This window comes from Tenrec ecaudatus, chromosome 1 (assembly GCF_050624435.1).
Source record: "Tenrec ecaudatus isolate mTenEca1 chromosome 1, mTenEca1.hap1, whole genome shotgun sequence".
NCBI classification, from domain to species: Eukaryota; Metazoa; Chordata; class Mammalia; order Afrosoricida; family Tenrecidae; genus Tenrec; species Tenrec ecaudatus.
The window spans coordinates 158,145,318-158,168,670 of record NC_134530.1 but is presented as its reverse complement, the minus strand read 5'-3'; the positions used below and the strand labels follow the sequence as shown (position 1 = coordinate 158,168,670).

The 23,353-nt window shown below is 53.3% G+C and overlaps 2 long non-coding RNA genes and 6 other non-coding genes across 11 annotated transcripts; 4 read left to right on the top strand and 4 right to left on the bottom strand.

Moving 5' to 3' along the window:
* Positions 1-1,738: 1,738 nt before the first annotated feature.
* On the bottom strand, positions 1,739-8,638 carry LOC142437033 (uncharacterized). 3 transcript variants are annotated; one of them, XR_012782181.1, is made up of 5 exons: positions 8,381-8,638; positions 6,695-6,878; positions 6,342-6,516; positions 5,991-6,157; positions 1,739-3,047 (listed from the first exon to the last, which is right to left on the bottom strand). It is a non-coding gene; the product is annotated as an uncharacterized LOC142437033 (long non-coding RNA). The 3 variants fall into 3 exon arrangements; XR_012782182.1 differs by having other exon boundaries at positions 5,991-6,125; XR_012782180.1 differs by having other exon boundaries at positions 5,991-6,516.
* TRNAH-GUG (transfer RNA histidin (anticodon GUG)) lies at positions 8,147-8,218 on the bottom strand. The gene has a single exon. It is a non-coding gene; the product is annotated as a tRNA-His (tRNA).
* A 67-nt stretch (positions 8,639-8,705) lies between the features above and the next one.
* TRNAN-GUU (transfer RNA asparagine (anticodon GUU)) lies at positions 8,706-8,779 on the top strand. The gene has a single exon. It is a non-coding gene; the product is annotated as a tRNA-Asn (tRNA).
* A 623-nt stretch (positions 8,780-9,402) lies between these two features.
* On the top strand, positions 9,403-9,475 carry TRNAV-CAC (transfer RNA valine (anticodon CAC)). The gene has a single exon. It is a non-coding gene; the product is annotated as a tRNA-Val (tRNA).
* A 5,700-nt stretch (positions 9,476-15,175) lies between these two features.
* On the bottom strand, positions 15,176-15,248 carry TRNAV-CAC (transfer RNA valine (anticodon CAC)). The gene has a single exon. It is a non-coding gene; the product is annotated as a tRNA-Val (tRNA).
* A 623-nt stretch (positions 15,249-15,871) lies between these two features.
* Positions 15,872-15,945, bottom strand: TRNAN-GUU (transfer RNA asparagine (anticodon GUU)). Its single transcript has one exon. It is a non-coding gene; the product is annotated as a tRNA-Asn (tRNA).
* Positions 15,946-16,017: 72 nt separating this feature from the next.
* Positions 16,018-22,984, top strand: LOC142437032 (uncharacterized). 2 transcript variants are annotated; one of them, XR_012782179.1, is made up of 4 exons: positions 16,018-16,270; positions 17,772-17,915; positions 18,138-18,312; positions 21,672-22,984. It is a non-coding gene; the product is annotated as an uncharacterized LOC142437032 (long non-coding RNA). The 2 variants fall into 2 exon arrangements; XR_012782178.1 differs by having other exon boundaries at positions 18,138-18,666.
* TRNAH-GUG (transfer RNA histidin (anticodon GUG)) lies at positions 16,433-16,504 on the top strand. Its single transcript has one exon. It is a non-coding gene; the product is annotated as a tRNA-His (tRNA).
* Positions 22,985-23,353: the final 369 nt, after the last annotated feature.

The window sequence follows — 23,353 nt, the reverse complement described above, 5'->3', positions numbered from 1 at the left end:
CTGACCCCATTGGCTCTATTAAGCCCAGCTGCATGATGGCATGGGCCCAGGCCTTGTTTGGACCACCCAGGTATACCTGCCACCTGGCTTGGAGGCCTGAATTTGAGCATGCTCAGTTATGGTGTCCTCAGAGGTGTCTCATGTCACCTGATTTCTTTCCAAACAGTAGGACAGCTCCCCTGGAGGAGGGAACACCTAAATTCACCATGTGCGTTTCCTGATTAGATTTGCCATCCTTCAGTTTGCTACGAGGTCCCTTTCCTTTCAATCAGAAGCACAATTATCAGGGAATATTTCTGGCTTCCTATGTCCAGCCTTTTGGAGACCCCTCCAGGTCAGTCTCCCAGGATGGTCTTATCTGGAGCATGGGCCACCGATCCTCTTTTGTGCTGTAGTGATTTTGTAGAGTGCTTGGACACGGTAATCGCAGGTTGTCAGGTGCGCTGTAGGAACCACAAAGGGAGCGCTCAGGATTGTTACATATGGTAGAGATTCGCTGCTGCTGTTTTAAACCCAGCTGTTGTTTGGATTCCTATCAAGGGTCACCCTCACTCCCCCCTGGGATGGAGGGCAGGCCGCACGTCAGTTCTGTCCTTCAGCACTTGCTGAACTTCTTGGAGGCTGACCTGTGGACAACATTCAGGGGCCGCCAGGAGTGAGGACCGAGTCTTTGCACACACTGTGGGATGTCCGTCCCTTCAGTGCGTGTTTCCCTTGTGGAATCCCCCCCTGCTGCCTGGCTCCAGCTGCTCTCCTTGCCCACAGTCCTTCCGCTGACCCCTTCACTCGGTGCGAATGGGGCCGCTTGGTTTTGTATTGCAACTTTGCTTCCCCAATGGAACACACTAAGGTTCACCCTCAAACAAAAATCTATGCCCGTCTCACTTCCACTAGCCTGCCTGCTTTGTCGAGCTAGTCTCCTGGACCTTCTGACCATTATTTATAAAAGAAAAAAGGCTGCATGTTATCCCCCAGAGCCGATGTGAAAAGAGCAAGCAGCCATGACTAGAACCAGACTTGCTGGTCCAAACATGACGGTCGGATCCGCGGGGAGAAGTGCTGCTGGAGGCCTGGTTCAGCGCTCAGCATTTCAACACAAGAGCGCAGCATAACGCCACGGTGGCCTGTAAGGTCTCGACGAGCCAGAAGTCCACTGGGGAGGATTCCTCCGGTGTCCCCGCGTTGACACGGAGTAAGCGCCTCCTCCCAGGGTGTGTGCCCCAAGGAGAAACGCTGAACCCAGAGTCCCTGAGGAAGGGAAGGGGGAGCCTGAGGGGCAGCAGTGAGTTGAGGGGCTCTTGTCCATCTGATCATGGCAGGGACAAGCTTGGCCAGTGGTTGGGGACTGGGGAGGCAGGGGAAGGAGGGCTCCTGTCCTATCAGAGACTGAGACTTTCCAGGACGGACCAGGAACCCAGAGCACAGGGTGAAGCTCTCTAACCAGTGCACCAGCAGACACAGGGCAGAGGAAACCTGGCCTGGGATCCTCAGCACGCAGCAGCTCCTTGGAGGAGCCGGTTCTTCATTCTGTTCCTGGTGGGGCCTTGTGGTCAGAAACTAATCTCAAAGGCAGTTCATTCCCTTCTGATTTCCCTCACCAACCTTCCAAATCCTAGCGTGTGTGTGTTGGGGGGGGGGGGGGACAGGTGCGGGGAGCGGGGAGGGCTCCCCTGGTGACTCTGGAGCGGCGCCAGTGTTGCAGGTTCACAGAAGTGACAGCCACTGTAAAGTCTTGAAATGTAGAAGAGACTTTATTCGGTTTTAACCAGACTGCGAGAATCTAAAAGCGACTCCTTGATTGTAGGCCGGAGTGGACATGTCAGTCGATCTTTAAAGGCAAAACCTCATTTACCGTTTGTCTCTGACTGAAGCAAGCGTGGACAGAAGCAGAAAGCAAAATTAATACTATTCTTTGCAGTTGGTGAACATCACGGGGTATAGCATTGATTGTAACATCCTGGTTCATAAGATTAAAAATAGTAATATCCTGGTTACAACATCAAAGAGAACAATGTGATGAATTACAATGTTCTGATAAGGAGAACATCAGAGTACATTCTAAAGCCAATCAGGAGTGGGACTTTCTGAGATGGGAGGGGCAAGGGGGCGGGTCACACAGCCAGTCAAGAAGCTGGAGTTACCCTGGCCAGTGCCAGTCTGTCTCAGTGGTTCTGGGGAAGGACTGTGGACACCCAGCAGAGGGCTGCCTTGCAAGAGGGCGCGGGTGGAGAAGCAGGGCGGGGTCGGAGGGGGGGTGGGTCAGAGGGTTGCAGTAGAGGTGTCCAGGTTAGACGGACCTAAAACGCACCCTTTCCTTATATATATCTTCTTAAAAGTTAGTAGGTGGGGAAGCTGGGAGGGGCGGGGCGAATGGTTCTGTAGCAGTGGACTTCCCACTCTGGGACTTGAGCCCTGAACGGAATTACGACTGTTGCCCTAACACAGTGGTTCTCAACCTTCCTAATGCAGCACGCGTGCGCGCGGCCCTTTAATACCGTCCCTCATGTTGTGGTGACCCCCAACCATAAAATTATTTTCCTAGCTACTTCATCGCTGTAATTTGGCTACTGCTATGAATCGGGCGACCCTGTGGCAGGTTAAGAGCCCCTGCCCTGAAACCTGCATCTGCACTTTCCTCAGGTACTTGCTGAGCCGCCTCCGCGCAGTGCTCAGAGCAGACGTTTCTTCACGCAGAGCTGCTAGGCATCCGCAGAGACAGGACCTTCAGGTGTTGTGCTGGGGAGCACGTGTCCATACAGTCCTGCCCTTCCCACCGCACCTGGGAATCCAGCCCCCTGCTCTCTGCTCCAGCCCGGCATCAAGCCACCCACTCGTGATCCTGGGATGGCCTTTGATCCTGGGATGGTGTTTGAACCCCGAATCTCGGGACCCAACACGGGCCTGCTCTGGATCCTTCTCTTGCTCCCACGTGGACCCGGAGCAGTCTTATGGAACAGCGCGTGTCTGCATGTGCAGAAGTCAGGCCCCAGAGAGCAGCAGGGCGTCGGGCAGGGACCTGGGCGTCGGGCGTCAGACCTGCCACTGACCTGAGCAGGAGCGGGACGATTAAAGGAGAGTAAGTGAGAAGAGAGGCTGTGGCACCCCCACCCCACCCCCCACTTCCAAAGGTCCTGGAGAGCACGTGTGCTTCCCAGGCAGGCCTGGTTGGGGTGCTAAGGGGCCCCGCCCAGGCAGCCCATGTGCGCCTCCTACCCGCACCTGACTCTAACCAGGAGCAGGGTAAAAAGAGAACGCCATTCCTGCAGCCAGGCTGTTTCAAACCTCTGGCTGGGGAGGCTTGGTGGAAGGTATTGGTTGAACCCATTGGCTGAATTAAGCCCACCTGGGTGGGGTCATGAGCTGGGCCTTTTGGTGGCCCAGGTGTACCTTGCACCTGGCTCAGGGGGGCTGAATTGGAACATGCCCAGTACGGGGATCTTGGGATCTTCAATCTTCCCCTGAGTCCTTCCCAACTTCCTTTATGGGGGCGGGGTGGGGGTGGGCATGGCAGGGACAAGCCCCTGTCCCTATTCTGACTAACATCTTGGGGCACCACAATGGGAGAGCCGTGAATCCTCTCTCCTGGGTGTGCAGGCATGGGACAGAGACCAAGGAGGGAGGGCAATGGAAAAGACATGTAAGGAAACTCCTGCTCTCAAGTTACCATGAATCAAGTCTGCCAGGTGTGTGACTGAGTCCGCGGCCTCTGGGGGACAAGGGGTGATATAGTCTGGTTGTAGCCTCCTCTGTGCTTTGAGTGGTACCCTAACAGGGCCTAGGGCAGGCCACTTCCCGTTCCACTGACCTGGCATCCTGTAACCAGTCATCAGTGCCCCACTGAAGACCGGCTTGAGAAAAAAAGCCCCTTTCTTCCAATCACTGTGTTTGGGTTTGTGAGTTTTGTTACTTAAACTTAACCTTCAGGAGGGAGGGAAAAAAAGAGGAGCTGATCCCAAGGGCTCAATAGAAAGTAAATGTATAGAAAATTAGGATGGCAATATATGTACAAATATGCTTGATACAATTGATATATGGATTGTTAATAAGAGCTGTAAGAGCCCCCAATAAAATGATATTTTTATAATAATAATAACCCCCCCTAAAATCGTTAACCTTGAAGGGGGTCCTAGACTGGGGTGAACCAGCGGGACCGGATTATGCACATCTTTCCAAAGAAAAACAAGCAAACAAACAAAGGGCATGCCTTCCTTTCATGCACTCCCCTTGTACTACCTTCCTCTCAACACCTTCCTCTCTTCTCACCATTAGGATTCAGCAACATCTCTGGGCAACAAAATAGATAAGGACTTGCAGGTATTGTAAAAAGCAAAGTAGGACTTGAGATGGGGAAGAATCACAGGACTCATGGGGGATAATGGAGAGACCATGACACCTTCTGGGCTCCCTCCACACCCCTGCCCTGGGAGGGACCCTGATACCTTGTGGTTCTCACTCAGCCTCCTAGGCTGGGGATGTTTGATAGTTTCCTATTGCCTCTGTATGTGATTTCGGGTATAAAACATGAAGGTGTCATTAAAGTTTTGGAGGACTTGTATTAATTCAGATACGTGGCAGTGGGGGGTGTCCAGAGGACCATCTTTTTAGGGAGGACAACCCAGAGATAGAGAGGCCCTGGGGTGAAAGGCTGGCTTGAAAAGAGAAAGCAGGGCCAGCTCCAGGGAGGCCAGGAGAAGGCAAAAGGGAGGGGCTCCCAGCTCCAACAGCCCTTGAAGTTCTAGTCCAGGGCTTGTAAGGAGTGACAGCTGATTGGTGATGGGGGCACCTGGCTGGATGCTGGTGGATTTACATAATGTGTGAGTGTGTGTTAATTGTACTTCACATGAAAATTAACTTGAGGGGTATCATAATAACACTTGTGTTAAAAGTACAAAGTGTGTTTCAAATATTTCTGTGCACCCACGGTAGGTAAAGATTGTCACTCTAAACAGGACACAGGAGAAAAGCATAAGTGAAGAAAGGAAAGATTAGTCTCTGTCAGCATTAGACACCATTCTCATCAAAAGACACCATGGAAAAGGTGAAAAGATGAGCCACAGAGAGAAGAATTCAAAAAGACATATGGCCCAAATGAAACACACAAACCTGAAACCAGAACGCTGGTGTCTGGAATGTAGAACAACCTCCTTCCTTTGGAGGATGGTGTCAATAGTCATAATAATAAAATCTACTACCCAAGTCTTTTGAAAGGGTAGCAAACCCCAGTTCATGCTACCGGAAGGAATCCTTCCAAATGACAAACAAATCCCCAAAGCCCCGGCTCAGCCTCGTTCACCACCAGACTGAACTCACCCACTTATGGTGACACTTGGAACAACCACAGCTCTCACATATTCTCGGCTGGGGACCGGGCAGAGGGGGGGGGGGGGAGATGCAAAAGGGTACAACCGCTCTGAGATAAATCTGGGTAGTTTTTTGTTGAACTCTTACACTCATACAACTCTTACCACAACCCATACATACATCCATTCTGTGTCAAGCACATTTATACATTTGTTGCCCTCATCATTCTCAATACATTTGATTTCTACTCAAGCCCTTGGTAGCAGCTCCTCATTTTCCCCTCCCTCCCTGCTCCTTCCTCCCTCATGAACCCTTGAAAATGAATTATTATTATTTTGTCATGCCTTACACTGTCTGATGTCTCCTTCCCTTCACCCACTTTTCTGTTGACCGTTCTCCAGGGTAGAGGTTACATGTCGATCCTTATAATCGGGTCCCCCTTTCTCTCCAGCCTTCCCTCCACCCTCCTGGTATAGCCACTCTCACCACTGGTCCTGAAGGGATCGTCTGTTCTGGATTCCCTGTGGTTCCGTTTCCTATCTGTACCGGTGTACGTAAATTTGGGTAGTTTTTATAAAGTTTATCATATACTGGATACTAATAATTCTTTAGTTGGGCATCTTTCGCACAAACACACATAGAGGCTTAAAAAGTGTATCTGGAGAGAATGTTCAAGCAAACTTACTCACATGGGTAAGACTGGAAACAACTCCAGTGTCCACAATCAGATGTGCAATGACATGCTGCTCCGACATTAAAAGCAATGAACTTCTGGATACTGAGCAGCTTCCATAAGTTCAGAGACAAGGGACTCCGGGGAAGGACTGCACACAAAAGACCCCTTTCACCTGGAGTTCTGGAAGAAGCAAAACTCAGGGAAGAAGGGGGTGTGGAGAGAAACGGACCAGTGGTCAATGCATGACACAGAGGACAATGGCCACCATTTGGGTGAGTTTACTGATGGTGACATTATGAGTTGAGTAGTTACTAAGCGGGGTGGGCATCTCTGGCAACAACAATGTGAAGTCGAGTTCTCTTACTGGCCTGATGGTGCAGGTGGACGTGTTGGGGCACGCAGGTAAAGTTGAAGGCACGCATGCAGGCCATTCCAGGGTTGGAGCAGATTCGGACCCCCTGCAGGTGTTCTTGGGCTAGGATTAGGCTAGGTAGGTGGCGCTCTCTCTCTTGCTTCTGTTTCTTCTCTGGCCTTCTCAGCTGTGGACCAGGTGAGAGAGTGACATCAGGGGGGGGGGGAGGAGGGAAGCGCAGGGGTGCAGCTCTCCAAGAGCAGAGCAGAGCAGAGCAGGTCATTATTGGCAAGTTCCTGGTAGAAAGTTTAGGAGACTATTTTCTTGGAGCCGCGTAAAAATATCTCTATATAATAAGCCCTCACCTAAAACCCCATTCGATCTAGCGGATGCCGGCCGACTCACAGGGGTTCTGAGACTGTCGATGTTCCCGGGCACCTGGTGGTAGGTGTGAACTGCTGTCCTTGCAGTTCGCAGGCCAACGTAGGCGTGAGCCCTGGCTTCGTGATGTCTCCGCGGAGAACACAAGACGATTTTGCGTATGGAAATCTATAAGTAAATGTGCACGTTTAACTCTGACAAGACAGAAACTGGATGTTGTCATGTTAAGTAAACCCGAACGAGCCTTGGATTTTTTGAGGCAGGGAAAAGGTTCTCCTCCTGAAACCCGCTCGGGAAAGGGAAGCGGGGGGGCCCCGAGGCCAGGGATCGGGGCGGGGGGCGGGATATCTGCCGCGGGGACGTCGGTCTGAAAAACCTCCTCAATCTTGTCTCCGGAGCACTTCGGGATCCCTAATGAAACGCCGAGCCCATTAAAGGTGTGTAAAGTCGTGAGTCGCTTGCTTCCCGAGGCTGAGAAGGTACGCTCCGCGACGCGATTCCCGACGAGAGAGAAGGGGCGTCGGTCCCGTGACCCGCGCCCCGCCCGCCCGCCCGCCGCCAGGGATGCTCCCTCCTGCGCCGGGAGCGCACGTGCCGCCCGGAAGCGCGCGAGCCGCCCCCATGCTGGCAGGAGCGCGGGGGGCGTGGGTGGGGCGCAGCTTCCACTGCGGTGAAGCCGGTACCTGCCCCCGACCCAGAAGTCCCCTGACGCCCGCCCACAGGGCAACGCCGACCACGGCCCTGCCCCCCGCAGTCCTGGGCGAGGACGCGCGGCCCGCCAACGCTCGGACCCCACTGCTCCCGGGGGAAGAGCGCCCCCCAGCAAGGAGCCGCGGCGGGGACAAGACTGGAGCGCACCCCGAAACCACGAGGCTGCACGGCGGGGAGGGGAGACGCGAGCCCCACACCAGCAAACGCGCGGAGGCAGCTCCGGGCTTGCAGAGGACTGACCGCGAGGGGCTGGTGCAGCGAAGGCCCTGTGAGGGACCAGGACACTCTGCGTGCCTTGACCACTCTGGCAAACATTTCGCAGGGTTCCCCTAAGGGTGCGCGCTTTCCACTCAAGGTGCAGTAGCCCCCCGGTCAGGGCCGATAGCAGGCGACTCGCGCGACCCGGCCCGTCCGTAGAGACCCGGCAGGGTTTGGGTTTTACTCGGAGCCCATCGCGAGGTGATTCTGGTTTGGGGAGCCCCAGCCTGCCGCCGGGAAAAGGGCTATGACCCGGCCGCCGCACCTCTCAAAGGCGGAAGGTGCTCAGCGGGCCGGGGGCGCAGCGCTTCAGGTGCGGCTCGGAAGCGGGGGCCTGGCCAGGCGCCGCGGGCCGGTGCTGGCTCGCCCACTGGCCGGCCGCGCTTGCGTCCCTCGCTCTCGGTCCCCGCAGGAGGAGCGGCAAACCAAAAGGCTGGCCTCCACGGGACAGGCCGAGCGCCCCACACTGCCGTGACTCGGATTCGAACCGAGGTTGCTGCGGCCACAACGCAGAGTACTGACCACTATACGATCACGGCGCGCCACTCGCCCGCCGCCGCGGCGCCCGCCGCGCTCAACTCTGTCGACGCAAAGCCACTGCCGCCCCGAGGCCGCCGCGTGTGCCGACCGCCTCAGGCGCGCGGCTTCCGTCCTTTCCCGCCACCGCTGGCCGCCCCGCCCGCGCTGGGCTCAGCACTGACCCGGTTCTCCGCGCCCCACCGCCCGCCCGGCGCCCGCGGTCAGCCCGCCCGGGCTCGCACTCGGCTGCGGCGCGCTCGCAGGGCCGGAGTCGCCGGCAGGCGCCGCGAGTCTCGGCTTGGAGGCGGGCGAGGAGCCGGGAGGGACTGGGGCCGCTCGGCTCCCCTTCCAGCTCGCGAGTCAGCCAGCGCACAGGTCCCCGAGGGCCCAGCCCCGCGGGCGTCGCCCGGGCCCCGCCGGGCACGGCCTGCCCGACTCGCCGCCGGTGGCACCGCCTAGCGGTTGGCCAGTGCTCACTGCCAGCTGAAGCCAGCACGGCGTGCCGCCGTCTCTGTGGCGCAATCGGTTAGCGCGTTCGGCTGTTAACCGAAAGGTTGGTGGTTCGAGCCCACCCAGGGACGGGCTACGCTTTTACAGGAGCCAGGTGCTCCCTCGTGGTGTTTCTACTCGCTCACTCCCGTCCCTGTCCTAGCTTCTTAGCTTAGCCTTGGGAACTTTGAGAACCCGGGAATGAGGGAGAGAGCGCATCGCCGCACTCGTTTTGGTGGTTTTTCTGTGCGTGCGCGTGCGTGCGTGCGTGTTGTTTGCTCTAGCTGCGATTTTGAGCGGCGCACGATGGTTCGGGTGAAAGTTGACGGCGACAGCCGGGAGGGGCGCTGCCCGCGGCTCCCGGGCGCGCACAGCCGGACCCCCGCCGCCGCCCGAGCTGCAGAGCCCGCGGCGGGCGCGCCCTGGCCACGCACGCTGGGCTCCGGGACCCGAAGGCCTGGCGGGACGAGAGACTCGGACCCCGAGCCGGCGGGGCCTCCGGGTCCTGGTTTCGTTTCGAGGGCAGGCACGGCACCCCAGCCAGCCTCGGTTCGGCAGCCGCAGTCTCCCTCTGCCGCGAGGGGGGCCTCTGGGCGCGCCGCCGCCGCCCCGATGCCCGGGGGAGTCCGTGCCCCTGAGCTGGCGGAGGGACAGACATTGGCGACGAGCGGCGACACGCTTTCAGGGAAGGAACGGAGAGCCCGGTAGCCGCCGAGTTTCCGTAGTGTAGTGGTTATCACGTTCGCCTCACACGCGAAAGGTCCCCGGTTCGAAACCGGGCGGAAACAGCACCGTTTTACTTCCCATGAAGCTGACAACCGCGCAGGTTATACCAAACAGTGGGGCCTCCGCTCCCCAGCGCTTCGTAAAGTTCAGTTTATTTACCTCCATGCATTTACAATTTAAAGCCCTTCCTTGAGCATTGGGTGGACGCTGACAGCGCGAGTCCCTTTTCCATTCAGTAATTCCTGCGCTCGTCATGTCGTCGATCGCAAAGCCCGCTGTGTGATGTCACTGACCGCGCCTCCTTCCTCTTCTTGCATTGGCGTCCCTCTCTTTTCCTTAACGCTCTCAACTTTGTCGTTGAATACATGGCACTGGGTAAATGCTCTCAAATGGTCGTTTTACGTCCTGGAGAGCGTGTGGGAGAAGTGTGCAACAAAACTCAAAACCATATGCAAACGACCAGGCATGTTGTTAGGTTCCCTGGGATAGTTCTGACCCTGTGCACACAGAAGGAAACACTGCCAGGCCCTGCACCATCCTTACACTTATTCCTATGCTTTTACCCATTTTTTAGCCACGGTGTCAATCCGCCTTCCTTAGGGCCTTCCTCCGTGTTCCTGCCGCCTCGACTCATCATGACGTTCTTCTCGCGGGAATGATCTCTCCTGACAACGTGTCTAAATTATGAAATGCAACATCTCATTCAACCTTGCCTCGAAAGAGCTTTCTGGTGTACTTCTTCCAAGACAGATCTGTTTGTCCTCTTAGTACTCTATGGTACTTTCAAAATTCTTCACCAGCACCCATTCAAGCTCATCAATTTTATTTAAGTCTCTTTAAGTCAATGTGCAGCTTTCACGTGCATGTGAAGCACTGAAAAATGCCGTGCCTTTGGTCAGATGCACGTCAGTCCTCAAAGTCACGTCCTTTGTTTTCAGTACTCTAAAAGACTCTTGTGCAGCAGATTTACCAAATGCAACGCAGCTCTTGACTGCTGCTTCCATGAGCATTGCTTTTGGATCCAAGAAAGACAAAATCCTTCGCAACTTCAGCCTCTTCCCCATGGATCATCATAGTACTTATTGGTCCAGTCGTGAGGATCTCGGTCTTCTGGATATTCAGGCGGGAAACCTTAATCTTCATCGGCAAGTGATTCAATTCTTCCCCATATTCAGACAGCAAGGTGTGTTTTCTGCATATTACGGTGTTTCCTATTTTTCTGGTTTTGAAAGTTTTGGCCTTTACATTGAGTTGTAATCCTTACTGAAGACTACAATCCTTGAACTTCGTCAGCACGTACTTCAAGTCCTCCTCCCTTTGAGCAATCAAGTTTGTGTCATCTGCACATTGCAGAGTGTTAATAAATTCTTCCAATCCTGATGCCCCATTCTTCTTCTAATAATCCATGTAATTCTGATGGCTAATTGCCAAACAGTTTGAATAGTATGGTGAAAGGAAACAAGCGTGACATACACCTTTTTTTATTTAAAAACACAAGTATTCCCTTGTTCAGTTCACACAACTGCCTCTTTTTTATCTCTATATATATTTTTATTTTTTATTATTTATTTTCTTTTTTAAAAATCATTTTATTAGGGACTTATATAACTTTTTTTAACAATTTATTGTAGCTCATACAACTCTTATCAAATTCATACATATACATACATCAATTGTATAAAGCACATCTGTACAGACTGTACATCTGTACAGTCTTTGCCCTAATCATTTTTTTCTCCTCTTTTCTTTTCTTTTCAATTCAAGGCCCTATCCAGCCTTGCAAGGTAGTATTCGGATCATGGTAGTTGGGGGGAGGAAGCATCCAGGATCTGGGGGAAAGCTGTGTTCTTCATCGGTACTACCTCGCACCCTAATTAACCCATCTCCACTCCTAAACCCCTCTATCAGGGGATCTCCATTGGCCGACACTTGGGTCTTGGGTCTCCACTCTGCACTTCCCTCTTCATTTAATATGGTATATGTATATACATATACACATACATACATACATACACACATATATCTTTTTTTTTTTTGCATGATTCCTTATACCTGGTCCCTTGGCACCTTGTGATCGCACTGGCCGGTGTGCTTCTTCCATGCGGGCTTTTTTGCTTCTGAGCTAGATGGCCGCTTGTTCACCTTCAAGCCTTTAAGACCCCAGACACTATCTCTTTTGATAGCCGGGCACCATCAGCTTTCTTCACCACATTTGCTTATGCACCCATTTGTCTTCAGCGATCCTATCATGGAGGTGTGCAGTCAATGATATGATTTTTTGTTCTTTGATGCCTGGTAACTGATCCCTTTGGGACCACTCGCTCACATAGTCTGGTGTGTTCTTCCATGTGGACTTTGTTGCTTCTGAGCTAGATGGCCGCTTGTTTATATTTTTATTTTTTTAATCATAGGAAGCTTTAATGAAATGTATTGACTGAACTATGCCATGTATCATCTTTTGTATTATTAAAACTATTATCATACATTATTTTCTCTTTTAGTAATTTTATTTTTTAATAATTTTATTGGGGCTCATACAACTCTTATTAAAATCTATACATACATCCATTTTGTCAAGCACATTTATACATTTGTTGCCCTCATCATTCTCAAAACATTTGCTTTCTGCTTGAGCCCTAGGTATCAGCTCATTTTCCCCTCCATTCCTGCTCCCCCTCCCTCATGAACCCTTGATAATTTATAAATCATTATTATTTTGTCATATCTTACCCACACCCTTCACCCACTTTTCTGTTGTCCATCCCCCAAGGAGGAGGTTATATGCAGATCCTTGTGATCGGTTCTCTTTCCACCCCACTATACCTCCACCCTCCCAGTATCATCACTCTCAGCACTGGTCCTGAAGGGATCATCTATCCTGGATTCCCTATGTTTCCAGTTCCTATCTGTACCAATGTACATCCTCTGGTCTAGCCACATTTGTACAGTAAAATTGGGATCATGATAGTGAGGTGGGGAGTGGTGGTAGGAAGAACTTAGGAACTATAGGAAAGTTGTATGTTTCATCATTGCTACACTGCACCCTGAGTGGTTTGTCTCCTCCCTGAGACCCTTCTGTAAGGGGATGTCCAGTTGCCTACAGATAGGTCTTGGGTCACCACTCCGCAATCTCCCTCATTCACAATGATATGATCTTTTGTTCTTTGATGCCTGATACCTGATCCCTTCAGCACCTCGTGATCACACAAGCTGGTATTTTTCTTCTATATGGGCTTTGTTGTTTCTGAGCTAGAGGGACACTTGTTTACCTTCAATTTTTAAGACCCCAGACACTATATCTTTTGATAGCCGGGCTTCATCATCTTTCTTCACCACATTTGCTTATGCACCCACGTTGTCTTCAGGGATTATATTGAGAAGGTGAGCATCATGGAATGCCAGTTTAATGCAACAAGGTATTCTTGCATTGAGGGAGTACTTGTGTGGAGGACCAATGTCCATCTGCTGCCTTAATACTAAGCTTATAAATATATGCACATATATCTATCTCCCCATTCTCATATATAAATATATCAAATACGTGCATTCCTTTATTTAAAGCTGTGCAAATGCCCGTTTGTATCCTAGTTCTTTCCTCTATTTCCTTTTACTTTCCTCTTGTCCTACTAACATGCTCAGCCTTCATTTGGGTTTCAGCAATTCCTCTCGGTTATATTACCCTTGATCATGTCCTATCTGGCCTCCTACACCCTTCTCACCACCAATTTTGATTTGGATCAGTTGTTGTTCCCTTGTCCCTGGGTTTGTTAACACCACTTGCTTTACCCCCCCACATCCCATTCTCCCATGTCCGTCTGGAATCATTGGTCCTGTTGTTTTCTCTGTCAGCTCGTTCATCCAGCCTATTTTATTTAGACCGATCTGGGGAGGTAGTAACATGCACAAAAACAAGACAGAGTAAAACGAAGCAACAAAAGAAAACATCAACAACAGCAGTAAAAAGCCAATGATAACAACAACTACCAAAAAGAAAAGCTTGTAGTCAGTTCAAGGACTGTTTGTTGACCTTAAGGACTGTTTTCTGGTCGAGTCTGATGGGGTACCAAACCCTGGCCCCAAAGTCTATTGTTGGTATTGCCTTGGGACTTCCTTGCTCTGTTTCTCTTGATGTTCTGTTGCATGCCCTTACTGTTTTGCCTTGGTGTGGTGGGATCAAATCAGGCACTATGCAATTTCCACACAGTGGCTCCAGTGTTGTCCTCAGTAGGGCTATGGGTCAGTGAGGGATGTCCTGTCTCATAGTGGGGCCGGCCATGTTGTCCTCTCTGTGGATTGGGTGCTCTGAGAGGGAATATCATACTCAAGGCTTGGTGGGCCAGGATGTACTCCACATCTCTTCCTCCCCATTAGTTTGCTCCTGTATTCTCACACACAACTGCTTCTTGATCCATGAACAAGTTCATAAACTCTATGAATGGCTTGGTTGTTTTTTTTTTTCGGTTAGATGATTTATTTTGTTTTTAATCATTTTATTTGGGGCTCTTACAGCTCTTACAACTTGAAGTACGTGCTGACGAGGTTCAAGGATTGTAGTCTTCAGTAAGGATTACAACTCAATGTAAAGACCAAAACTTTCAAAACCAGAAAAATAGGAAACACCGTAATATGCAGAAAACACACCTTGCTGTCTGAATATGGGGAAGAATTGAATCACTTGCCGATGAAGATTAAGGTTTCCCGCCTGAATATCCAGAAGACCGAGATCCTCACGACTGGACCAATAAGTACTATGATGATCCATGGGGAAGAGGCTGAAGTTGCGAAGGATTTTGTCTTTCTTGGATCCAAAAGCAATGCTCATGGAAGCAGCAGTCAAGAGCTGCGTTGCATTTGGTAAATCTGCTGCACAAGAGTCTTTTAGAGTACTGAAAACAAAGGACGTGACTTTGAGGACTGACGTGCATCTGACCAAAGGCACGGCATTTTTCAGTGCTTCACATGCACGTGAAAGCTGCACATTGACTTAAAGAGACTTAAATAAAATTGATGAGCTTGAATGGGTGCTGGTGAAGAATTTTGAAAGTACCATAGAGTACTAAGAGGACAAACAGATCTGTCTTGGAAGAAGTACACCAGAAAGCTCTTTCGAGGCAAGGTTGAATGAGATGTTGCATTTCATAATTTAGACACGTTGTCAGGAGAGATCATTCCCGCGAGAAGAACGTCATGATGAGTCGAGGCGGCAGGAACACGGAGGAAGGCCCTAAGGAAGGCGGATTGACACCGTGGCTAAAAAATGGGTAAAAGCATAGGAATAAGTGTAAGGATGGTGCAGGGCCTGGCAGTGTTTCCTTCTGTGTGCACAGGGTCAGAACTATCCCAGGGAACCTAACAACATGCCTGGTCGTTTGCATATGGTTTTGAGTTTTGTTGCACACTTCTCCCACACGCTCTCCAGGACGTAAAACGACCATTTGAGAGCATTTACCCAGTGCCATGTATTCAACGACAAAGTTGAGAGCGTTAAGGAAAAGAGAGGGACGCCAATGCAAGAAGAGGAAGGAGGCGCGGTCAGTGACATCACACAGCGGGCTTTGCGATCGACGACATGACGAGCGCAGGAATTACTGAATGGAAAAGGGACTCGCGCTGTCAGCGTCCACCCAATGCTCAAGGAAGGGCTTTAAATTGTAAATGCATGGAGGTAAATAAACTGAACTTTACGAAGCGCTGGGGAGCGGAGGCCCCACTGTTTGGTATAACCTGCGCGGTTGTCAGCTTCATGGGAAGTAAAACGGTGCTGTTTCCGCCCGGTTTCGAACCGGGGACCTTTCGCGTGTGAGGCGAACGTGATAACCACTACACTACGGAAACTCGGCGGCTACCGGGCTCTCCGTTCCTTCCCTGAAAGCGTGTCGCCGCTCGTCGCCAATGTCTGTCCCTCCGCCAGCTCAGGGGCACGGACTCCCCCGGGCATCGGGGCGGCGGCGGCGCGCCCAGAGGCCCCCCTCGCGGCAGAGGGAGACTGCGGCTGCCGAACCGAGGCTGGCTGGGGTGCCGTGCCTGCCCTCGAAACGAAACCAGGACCCGGAGGCCCCGCCGGCTCGGGGTCCGAGTCTCTCGTCCCGCCAGGCCTTCGGGTCCCGGAGCCCAGCGTGCGTGGCCAGGGCGCGCCCGCCGCGGGCTCTGCAGCTCGGGCGGCGGCGGGGGTCCGGCTGTGCGCGCCCGGGAGCCGCGGGCAGCGCCCCTCCCGGCTGTCGCCGTCAACTTTCACCCGAACCATCGTGCGCCGCTCAAAATCGCAGCTAGAGCAAACAACACGCACGCACGCACGCGCACGCACAGAAAAACCACCAAAACGAGTGCGGCGATGCGCTCTCTCCCTCATTCCCGGGTTCTCAAAGTTCCCAAGGCTAAGCTAAGAAGCTAGGACAGGGACGGGAGTGAGCGAGTAGAAACACCACGAGGGAGCACCTGGCTCCTGTAAAAGCGTAGCCCGTCCCTGGGTGGGCTCGAACCACCAACCTTTCGGTTAACAGCCGAACGCGCTAACCGATTGCGCCACAGAGACGGCGGCACGCCGTGCTGGCTTCAGCTGGCAGTGAGCACTGGCCAACCGCTAGGCGGTGCCACCGGCGGCGAGTCGGGCAGGCCGTGCCCGGCGGGGCCCGGGCGACGCCCGCGGGGCTGGGCCCTCGGGGACCTGTGCGCTGGCTGACTCGCGAGCTGGAAGGGGAGCCGAGCGGCCCCAGTCCCTCCCGGCTCCTCGCCCGCCTCCAAGCCGAGACTCGCGGCGCCTGCCGGCGACTCCGGCCCTGCGAGCGCGCCGCAGCCGAGTGCGAGCCCGGGCGGGCTGACCGCGGGCGCCGGGCGGGCGGTGGGGCGCGGAGAACCGGGTCAGTGCTGAGCCCAGCGCGGGCGGGGCGGCCAGCGGTGGCGGGAAAGGACGGAAGCCGCGCGCCTGAGGCGGTCGGCACACGCGGCGGCCTCGGGGCGGCAGTGGCTTTGCGTCGACAGAGTTGAGCGCGGCGGGCGCCGCGGCGGCGGGCGAGTGGCGCGCCGTGATCGTATAGTGGTCAGTACTCTGCGTTGTGGCCGCAGCAACCTCGGTTCGAATCCGAGTCACGGCAGTGTGGGGCGCTCGGCCTGTCCCGTGGAGGCCAGCCTTTTGGTTTGCCGCTCCTCCTGCGGGGACCGAGAGCGAGGGACGCAAGCGCGGCCGGCCAGTGGGCGAGCCAGCACCGGCCCGCGGCGCCTGGCCAGGCCCCCGCTTCCGAGCCGCACCTGAAGCGCTGCGCCCCCGGCCCGCTGAGCACCTTCCGCCTTTGAGAGGTGCGGCGGCCGGGTCATAGCCCTTTTCCCGGCGGCAGGCTGGGGCTCCCCAAACCAGAATCACCTCGCGATGGGCTCCGAGTAAAACCCAAACCCTGCCGGGTCTCTACGGACGGGCCGGGTCGCGCGAGTCGCCTGCTATCGGCCCTGACCGGGGGGCTACTGCACCTTGAGTGGAAAGCGCGCACCCTTAGGGGAACCCTGCGAAATGTTTGCCAGAGTGGTCAAGGCACGGAGAGTGTCCTGGTCCCTCACGGGGCCTTCGCTGCACCAGCCCCTCGCGGTCAGTCCTCTGCAAGCCCGGAGCTGCCTCCGCGCGTTTGCTGGTGTGGGGCTCGCGTCTCCCCTCCCCGCCGTGCAGCCTCGTGGTTTCGGGGTGCGCTCCAGTCTTGTCCCCGCCGCGGCTCCTTGCTGGGGGGCGCTCTTCCCCCGGGAGCAGTGGGGTCCGAGCGTTGGCGGGCCGCGCGTCCTCGCCCAGGACTGCGGGGGGCAGGGCCGTGGTCGGCGTTGCCCTGTGGGCGGGCGTCAGGGGACTTCTGGGTCGGGGGCAGGTACCGGCTTCACCGCAGTGGAAGCTGCGCCCCCCCCCCGCCCCCCGCGCTCCTGCCAGCATGGGGGCGGCTCGCGCGCTTCCGGGCGGCACGTGCGCTCCCGGCGCAGGACAGAGCATCCCTGGCGGCGGGCGGGCGGGCGGAGCGCGGGTCACGGGACCGACGCCCCTTCTCTCTCGTCGGGAATCGCGTCGCGGAGCGTACCTTCTCAGCCTCGGGAAGCAAGCGACTCACGACTTTACACACCTTTAATGGGCTCGGCGTTTCATTGGGGATCCCGAAGTGCTCCGGAGACAAGATTGAGGAGGCTTTTCAGACCGACGTCCCCGCGGCAGATATCCCGCCCCCCGCCCCGATCCCTGGCCTCGGGCCCCCCCGCTTCCCTTTCCTGAGCGGGTTTCAGGAGGAGAACCTTTTCCCTGCCTCAAAAAATCCAAGGCGCGTTCGGGTTTACTTAACATGACAACATCCAGTTTCTGTCTTGTCAGAGTTAAACGTGCACATTTACTTATAGATTTCCATACGCAAAATCGTCTTGTGTTCTCCGCGGAGACATCGCGAAGCCAGGGCTCACGCCTACGTTGGCCTGCGAACTGCAAGGACAGCAGTTCACACCTACCACCAGGTGCCCGGGAACATCGACAGTCTCGGAACCCCTGTGAGTCGGCAGGCATCCGCTAGATCGAATGGGGTTTTCGGTGAGGGTTTATTATATAGAGATATTTTTACGCGGCTCCAAGAAAATAGTCTCCTAAACTTTCTACCAGGAACTTGCCAATAATGACCTGCTCTGCTCTTCTCTGCTCTTGGAGAGCTGCACCCCTGCGCTTCCCTCCTTCCCCCCCCCACCCCTGATGTCACTCTCTCACCTGGTCCACAGCTGAGAAGGCCAGAGAAGAAACAGAAGCAAGAGAGAGAGCGCCACCTACCTAGCCTAATCCTAGCCCAAGAACACCTGCAGGGGGTCCGAATCTGCTCCAACCCTGGAATGGCCTGCATGCGTGCCTTCAACTTTACCTGCGTGCCCCAACACGTCCACCCCCACCATCAGGCCAGTAAGAGAACTCGACTTCACATTGTTGTTGCCAGAGATGCCCACCCCGCTTAGTAACTACTCAACTCATAATGTCACCATCAGTAAACTCACCCAAATGGTGGCCATTGTCCTCTGTGTCATGCATTGACAACCACTGGTCCGTTTCTCTCCACACCCCCTACTTCCCTGAGTTTTGCTTCTTCCAGAACTCCAGGTGAAAGGGGTCTTTTGTGTGCAGTCCTTCCCCGGAGTCCCTTGTCTCTGAACTTATGGAAGCTGCTCAGTATCCAGAAGTTCATTGCTTTTAATTTCGGAGCAGCATGTCATTGCACATCTGATTGTGGACACTGGAGTTGTTTCCAGTCTTACCCATGTGAGTAAGTTTGCTTGAACATTCTCTCCAGATACACTTTTTAAGCCTCTATGTGTGTTTGTGCGAAAGATGCCCAACTAAAGAATTATTAGTATCCAGTATATGATAAACTTTATAAAAACTACCCAAATTTACGTACACCGGTACAGATAGGAAACGGAACCACAGGGAATCCAGAACAGATGATCCCTTGAGGACCAGTGGTGAGAGTGGCTATACCAGGAGGGTGGAGGGAAGGCTGGAGAGAAAGGGGGACCCGATTATAAGGATCGACATGTAACCTCTACCCTGGAGAACGGTCAACAGAAAAGTGGGTGAAGGGAAGGAGACATCAGACAGTGTAAGGCATGACAAAATAATAATAATTCATTATCAAGGGTTCATGAGGGAGGAAGGAGCAGGGAGGGAGGGGAAAATGAGGAGCTGATACCAAGGGCTTGAGTAGAAATCAAATGTATTGAGAATGATGAGGGCAACAAATGTATAAATGTGCTTGACACAGAATGGATGTATGTATGGGTTGTGGTAAGAGTTGTATGAGTGTAAGAGTTCAACAAAAAACTACCCAGATTTATCTCAGAGCGGTTGTACCCTTTTACATCTACCCCCCCCCCTCTGCCCGGCCCCCAGCCGAGAATATGTGAGAGCTGTGGTTGTTCCAAGTATCACCATAAGTGGGTGAGTTCAGTCCTCACCATGTAGGTCATTCCACTAAGAAGATGACCTCTAAGGTGGTGTCACTGCCCATTTCCCTGGCAGTGAACGAGACTGAGCCGGGGCTTTGGGGATTTGTTTGTCATTTGGAAGGATTCCTTCCGGTAGCATGCACTGGGGTTTGCTACCCTTTGAAAAGACTTGGGTTGTAGATTTTATTATTATGACTATTGACACCATCCTCCAAAGGAAGGAGGTTGTTATACATTCCAGATACCAGCGTTCTGGTTTCAGGTTTGTGTGTTTCATTTGGGCCATATGTCTTTCTGAATTCTTCTCTCTGTGGCTCATCTTTTCACCTTTTCCATGGTGTCTTTTGATGAGAATGGTGTCTAATGCTGACAGAGACTAATCTTTCCTTTCTTCACTTATGCTTTTCTCCTGTGTCTTGTTTAGAGTGACAATCTTTACCTACCGTGGGTGTACAGAAATATTTGAAACACACTTTGTACTTTTAACACAAGTGTTATTATGATACCCCTCAAGTTAATTTTCATGTGAAGTACAATTAACACACACTCACACATTATGTAAATCCACCAGCATCCAGCCAGGTGCCCCCATCACCAATCAGCTGTCACTCCTTACAAGCCCTGGACTAGAACTTCAAGGGCTGTTGGAGCTGGGAGCCCCTCCCTTTTGCCTTCTCCTGGCCTCCCTGGAGCTGGCCCTGCTTTCTCTTTTCAAGCCAGCCTTTCACCCCAGGGCCTCTCTATCTCTGGGTTGTCCTCCCTAAAAAGATGGTCCTCTGGACACCCCCCACTGCCACGTATCTGAATTAATACAAGTCCTCCAAAACTTTAATGACACCTTCATGTTTTATACCCGAAATCACATACAGAGGCAATAGGAAACTATCAAACATCCCCAGCCTAGGAGGCTGAGTGAGAACCACAAGGTATCAGGGTCCCTCCCAGGGCAGGGGTGGGGAGGGAGCCCAGAAGGTGTCATGGTCTCTCCATTATCCCCCATGAGTCCTGTGATTCTTCCCCATCTCAAGTCCTACTTTGCTTTTTACAATACCTGCAAGTCCTTATCTATTTTGTTGCCCAGAGATGTTGCTGAATCCTAATGGTGAGAAGAGAGGAAGGTGTTGAGAGGAAGGTAGTACAAGGGGAGTGCATGAAAGGAAGGCATGCCCTTTGTTTGTTTGCTTGTTTTTCTTTGGAAAGATGTGCATAATCCGGTCCCGCTGGTTCACCCCCGTCTAGGACCCCCTTCAAGGTTAACGATTTTAGGGGGGTTTATTATTATTATTATTATTATAAAAATATCATTTTATTGGGGGCTCTTACAGCTCTTATTAACAATCCATATATCGATTGTATCAAGCATATTTGTACATATATTGCCATCCTAATTTTCTATGCATTTACTTTCTATTGAGCCCTTGGGATCAGCTCCTCTTTTTTTCCCTCCCTCCTGAAGGTTAAGTTTAAGTAACAAAACTCACAAACCCAAACACAGTGATTGGAAGAAAGGGACTTTTTTTCTCAAGCCGGTCTTCAGTGGGGCACTGATGACTGGTTACGGGATGCCAGGTCAGTGGAACAGGAAATGGCCTGTCCTAGGCCCTGTTAGGGTACCACTCAAAGCACAGAGGAGGCTACAACCAGACTATATCACCCCTTGTCCCCCAGAGGCCGCGGACTCAGTCACACACCTGGCAGGCTTGATTCATGGTAACTTGAGAGCAGGAATTTCCTTATATGTCTTTTCCATTGCCCTCCCTCCTTGGTCTCTGTCCCATGCCTGCACACCCAGGAGAGAGGATTCACGGCTCTCCCATTGTGGTGCCCCAAGATGTTAGTCAGAATAGGGACAGGGGCTTGTCCCTGCCATGCCCACCCCCCACCCCGCCCCCATAAAGGAAGTTGGGAAGGACTCAGGGGAAGATTGAAGATCCCAAGATCCCCATACTGGGCATGTTCCAATTCAGCCCCCCTGAGCCAGGTGCAAGGTACACCTGGGCCACCAAAAGGCCCAGCTCATGACCCCACCCAGGTGGGCTTAATTCAGCCAATGGGTTCAACCAATACCTTCCACCAAGCCAGAGGTTTGAAACAGCCTGGCTGCAGGAATGGCGTTCTCTTTTTACCCTGCTCCTGGTTAGAGTCAGGTGCGGGTAGGAGGCGCACATGGGCTGCCTGGGCGGGGCCCCTTAGCACCCGAACCAGGCCTGCCTGGGAAGCACACGTGCTCTCCAGGACCTTTGGAAGTGGGGGGTGGGGTGGGGGTGCCACACCCTCTCTTCTCACTTACTCTCCTTTAATTGTCCCGCTCCTGCTCAGGTCAGTGGCAGGTCTGAGGCCCGATGCCCAGGTCCCTGCCCGACGCCCTGCTGCTCTCTGGGGCCTGACTTCTGCACATGCAGACACGCGCTGTTCCATAAGACTGCTCCGGGTCCACGTGGGAGCAAGAGAAGGATCCAGAGCAGGCCCGTGTTGGGTCCCGAGATTCGGGGTTCAAACACCATCCCAGGATCAAAGGCCATCCCAGGATCACGAGTGGATGGCTTGATGCCGGGCTGGAGCAGAGAGCAGTCGGCTGGATTCCCAGGTGCGGTGGGAAGGGCAGGACTGCATGGACACGTGCTCCCCAGCACAACACCTGGAGGTCCTGTCTCTGCGGATGCCTAGCAGCTCTGCGTGAAGAAACGTCTGCTCTGAGCACTGCGCGGAGGCGGCTCAGCAAGTACCTGAGGAAAGTGCAGATGCAGGTTTCAGGGCAGGGGCTCTTAACCTGCCACAGGGTCGCCCGATTCATAGCAGTAGCCAAATTACAGCGATGAAGTAGCTAGGAAAATAATTTTATGGTTGGGGGTCACCACAACATGAGGGACGGTATTAAAGGGCCGCGCGCACGCGTGCTGCATTAGGAAGGTTGAGAACCACTGTGTTAGGGCAACAGTCGTAATTCCGTTCAGGGCTCAAGTCCCAGAGTGGGAAGTCCACTGCTACAGAACCATTCGCCCCGCCCCTCCCAGCTTCCCCACCTACTAACTTTTAAGAAGATATATATAAGGAAAGGGTGCGTTTTAGGTCCGTCTAACTTGGACACCTCTACTGCAACCCTCTGACCCACCGCCCCCCCTCCGACCCCGCCCTGCTTCTCCACCCGCGCCCTCTTGCAAGGCAGCCCTCTGCTGGGTGTCCACAGTCCTTCCCCAGAAGCCACTGAGACAGACTGGCACTGGCCAGGGTAACTCCAGCTTCTTGACTGGCTGTGTGGCCCGCCCCCTTGCCCCTCCCATCTCAGAAAGTCCCACTCCTGATTGGCTTTAGAATGTACTCTGATGTTCTCGTGATCAGAACATTGTAATTCATCACATTGTTCTCTTTGATGTTGTAACCAGGATATTACTATTTTTAATCTTATGAACCAGGATGTTACAATCAATGCTATACCCCGTGATGTTCACCAACTGCAAAGAATAGTATTAATTTTGCTTTCTGCTTCTGTCCACGCTTGCTTCAGTCAGAGACAAACGGTAAATGAGGTTTTGCCTTTAAAGATCGACTGACATGTCCACTCCGGCCTACAATCAAGGAGTCGCTTTTAGATTCTCGCAGTCTGGTTAAAACCGAATAAAGTCTCTTCTACATTTCAAGACTTTACAGTGGCTGTCACTTCTGTGAACCTGCAACACTGGCGCCGCTCCAGAGTCACCAGGGGAGCCCTCCCCGCTCCCCGCACCCGTCCCCCCCACCCCCAACACACACACGCTAGGATTTGGAAGGTTGGTGAGGGAAATGAGAAGGGAATGAACTGCCTTTGAGATCAGTTTCTGACCACAAGGCCCCACCAGGAACAGAATGAAGAACCGGCTCCTCCAAGGAGCTGCTGCGTGCTGAGGATCCCAGGCCGGGTTTCCTCTGCCCTGTGTCTGCTGGTGCACTGGTTAGAGAGCTTCACCCTGTGCTCTGGGTTCCTGGTCCGTCCTGGAAAGTCTCAGTCTCTGATAGGACAGGAG